We start from the raw sequence: 4,616 nt of genomic DNA, 5'->3' as shown, positions 1-4,616 counted from the left end.
ATGCAATTTAGATATTAAATAAAATTAGCATTTTTCTTCTTTAAACATGTGTTATCAAGTTTAAAGAATGCTAAGAACTTCTCTGATGGTTCAATCTAAAATCATTCCTACAGCTAAATTCATAAATAATAAATACTATCTTATTAATCCATATTTTAGTTAGCTAGGTCTCCAAGCAAGTTAGTTCCTCAGGGAATGCAGTGTTCTTTAAGAAAGAAGGTGATGAGACATAATCTCTAAGGAATTAAATTGTGAAAACAATCTTGTTATTGTACATGCTAATATAAATCTGTTATTCCCTTTCCACATCTATCACAACACATTTTAAATTGTGGCTGATCTTGTATGCAAATAGCTGTCTTATTAGAAATTGCGGCTGTATGTGCGAATGTCTCCGTGGATTTCCTGGGAGTTTGCTATTTTGCCATCAAAGCAGCAGAAATGAATGACGATTACTGCAAGGCTTTGAAGAACAAAGAGAAGTCAAAACATTTTAGAGGTTCTAGATGTCTCAGGCATTGACAGTTTTCACCATTCACATAAATGAGTTTCTCTGTAAATCATGGAAAATAGCCCTAGTGTGCCTATTCGCAAAATAAAATATATTCCCTTTAGTGTTTGTTTCATCTAGTCAAATGTGAGTTACTTGTGAGAAGGGTGTGTTCTGTAGGTGTTTTCCCTTGATCGCTTAGTAATTTGTTTTTGCTCAAGGAATAAAACGTAATCATTTCAAAGCAGAAAAAAATAGAAGTTAAGATTTTGATTGTTACCAATTACTAAAATAATTATTAAAAAAAAAAAACCTTCAAACCAGAACCTGTGTAACAAAACTCAGCAATTGAAATTCTTGTACTTTTTTTTAAAGATTCATTTATTTTATTGCAAAGTCATATAGAGGAGAAGAGACAGAGAGGAAGATCTTCTGTTCACTGGTTTACGCCCCAAGTGGCTGCAACGGCTGGAGCTGAGCATCTGAAGCCAAAATCCTGGAGCTTCTTCTGGGTCTCCCGTGTGGGTGCAGAGACCCAAGGCTTTGGGCCATCCTCGACTGCTTTCCCAGGCACAAGCAGAGAGTTGGATGGCAAGTGGGGCCGCCGAGGCTAGAACTGGCACCCATTTGGGATCCTGGCAAATTCAAGGTGAGGACCTTAGCCTCTAGGCCACGACGCTAGGCCTGAAATTCTTGTACTTTTTATTCAGATTTTATTAATGAATCCAACATAGCTAGTCATAGAGTACAGACTCTTTTTAAGGTTATGTTGTTATAATTCTGTTGTGAGAAATTCATTTACAACAATGTATTTCAGTCTGGTGAGAGGATAGTTCTCATAGACCTATTACCTTTTTAGTTTACTACCGGTAATGTTAATTAGTAAAACATTGGCCTGTATAAAATTATCTGATAAGGATTTTAGGAAACAGTAAGTAACCATTTTTGCAGATAATCCTAGTAACTTTCTATTTTTATAAATTTAGAAAAACTCCATAAAAGCAAAGAACGTAACTCAGTTTAAAAGGGTTTATTATCTTATGTTTGTTCATTTACACTAACTTCCTGTCTAGAATAGAGCAATATCTCTCTTAATGCCACACAATTAAGGTGAAAATATCTTGAATCCTCTTTACAATTAATAAATGCACACCCTATGCAAATTAAATTGCTATATGAATAAATTATAATATATTGGTTGACATTTTTATGGTTCTTGTCTTGACAGAATTATTTTAGTGTTAGTAATAATAACAAATGTGATGGCAGGAAAAGGTGAGGTTAAATACAAAATGATGGTTTATTAGATATTAGGAATTAATTTATATGACTTTATCTTTTTACATTCTTTGAAATCTTAGTACTATAAATATAATTATTCAAATATATTCATATGCACTTAAGATTTTCTTATATATACACGGACATTTTTTAAGTTAAAATGACCTTTCTAGTGTTGCCTAAGTGCAGTACTGCTTCTTCAAGTATGTATGTCTTCTTCAAGGATATATAAATCAATGTGATCTGACAAATTTCAAGTGCATTTAGTCTTTGAAAGCCTTAGTACACATTTGGACAGTTACAATTTGATAAGTGCCTTAAGTTAAGAAGAATTCTACGCATATATGTTTTAGTTAAGCTCCGCCAGCCATTTAAATAGATATAAAAATGCTGCAAGTTTGTTTCATTCTTTACAGTTGCATGCAAGAATGAAACTTGGTTGGTTGTGTAGCTCTCCTTCATCGAGTCTTTTTAAACCCAAGCTTCCATAGAATCTGCCATCTCTATTACATAATTTCTGAAGTCATCCTGGAGATCATCTCCATTTCATCGATATGAGTAATAAATACACATGGAAAGTTTGAGTAGTTCAAATCTTAAAGTACAAAACACTAACTTGCTAACAGTAGATGGGCTGAAACCAGTGATGTGCCCACAACTACCATCAAAGGAATTTTGTGTCCAGAGATAAAAGGATTATATATGCAGGTTTCCATTTTTTCGTGCCAAACTCGGCACCAAGAATCTCGGCCATTGTCAAGTATTCTTTCTCCGAGTGGGATGTGGTTCCTTGAGTATTACAGACTGAAATTTACCTGCTCTTTCCCAGCCTCACCCATACGCTTTTCTTGCTTAGACTTTAGCTATGGTTTTTCAGTAAGAGGAATTCCCTTATTTACTCACAGTGCTCTCTAGATGGTTCCTCCTTCCTGGTTACACGTGGAGCTGATGTTACAAACTCTGTGGAGGCTGCTTTTTTAAAGGGAACCAAGAGATGGTTTTCCTTTACAGACTAGTCTTAATCAACATGGCTCCCTCACATTTTACTAACCTTCTTGCAATTATTCATGAAGTGTGCATGCCGGTTATCACACTGCTGGTTTTTCTTTTTTCCTACACATACTTCTAGTGTTTGCTTCAATGGGTTTCAGCAGTCTTGTTCTAACAAATAACTTCTGTGTTGAAGGGATTGGAGGCAGGCTCATCAGGCAGTGAGCTTGCTCTTTCCCTTTCTGCTTCTCCCTTAGCTGACAAATTTTAAGGGATTTTTTTTTTCAGTTTTATTTCCTACTATTGGGTTTTAGACAAAATTTGCATTTCCAGCCTCATTAGTAACCACATTATTGTCCTTTATATTCCCTTATAATTTGATTGATCTGATTTTGCTCGTCTTCGTCTTTTTATCGTAAATTGTTAAAAGTAGTGAGGATCAGATTCCAGGAAATAATATATGTAATTACTTTGGCAAACACTTACATCTGTAATAAATTGACCCTATAAATGTGTGACAACTCAAGATCTACAGCATTTTATTTCTCTCTCATAGTTAGGAATGGTGAAAACATTAGTGAAGATTCTATCCTCTGACCATAGGCTCACCAATGATCCCGTTCCTGCAACAGTTTGTGATCATTTGCATTCCAGAAAACTGGAAAGGGAAATAAAATGCAGGATCAGACAAAGGTAGAAATTCTAGTATCAGTTTGTCACGGTACATTGAACTGTTTCACTGGGAGTCCTCATTTTAGTCAGCAGTAGAGATGGCCACTGCAATGGATCTTTACTTCCAGATATGAGGTTGTATGTATGTATTTGTTCACCTATCTATTTTTGTTTTGCATAAAAGTTGCCTTATATCAGAAAGAACCTACCGTATTTGACCTTTGGGATTTGCTTATTTCACTTAGCAAAATACTCTCCATTTGGAACCATTTCTTTGTGTATACCTATAATGTTACCTTGCACTTCAGCAGCAGAGTGTTAAATTTGTAACTCTTACTAAAGATTTATGCCTCTATCATGATACGGGGGGAAATTATGTGAGGGGGAAATTGGGAGGGAGAAAGACAAGAGAAGGGGGAGAATGCCTATATCTATAAAACTGTCATGGAGAATAATAAAAACAGAGCAATTGTTTAAAACAAAAAACAAAAAATAAAGGATCATGTGTGTGAATCTTTGTAAGTTTGGGTGTGAAAGTGACAGATGTTACTTCCGTTCATGTTCAGTTGTTAAGAGTCACATATTTGAATTGATAGTAGGAGCTACAGGTCAAAAGTACTTGGAAGAAAAAGAGAATATGGATTTTGTGAGCAAGTTGTATCTCTGTTGCCATATTTAAATACAGTTAAAGTAATAGGATTTGATAGGTACAAAGCATCTTAAAAAAGGTATGCCAGAATATTTCAAACAAAATTCAAACTATATGAATTTAAAATTTCAACTTTATTTTTGTTGTGGCATAATAGGTACTAGGAAAGAAGCAAGCTGTTGTGAACTTGTCTTTGGCTTCAACTCATCCGAACAAATAGTACATGATACTTGCTTTTACAGATAATCTTCTTCAGCAGTGTGGTTTAATTGGGCATTGATAGAATTTGATAGCATTTGTGTTACTCAGAACAAATGATTGAGAAATTTAACTACTATTAAGCATGACTTCTTCAATTTATTTGAAATAATGTTGTGTTCTTTATAGCTATCTAATCAGAATATGTCAAAAGCAGTTCCACACATTGCTTCAAAAATTAATTTGAATGAGTAAATTATTGCGGACATTTCTGGAAATCCTTCTGTATTCTTTAGGAGAATGTCATTACAGTTATTTTCTTTCTTTTCGGCAGGC

Source organism: Ochotona curzoniae, unplaced genomic scaffold (assembly GCF_017591425.1).
Source record: "Ochotona curzoniae isolate NIBS_2020 unplaced genomic scaffold, NIBS_Ocur_1.0 contig_1071, whole genome shotgun sequence".
Lineage (NCBI taxonomy): Eukaryota > Metazoa > Chordata > Mammalia > Lagomorpha > Ochotonidae > Ochotona > Ochotona curzoniae.
This window is presented reverse-complemented; position numbering follows the sequence as displayed.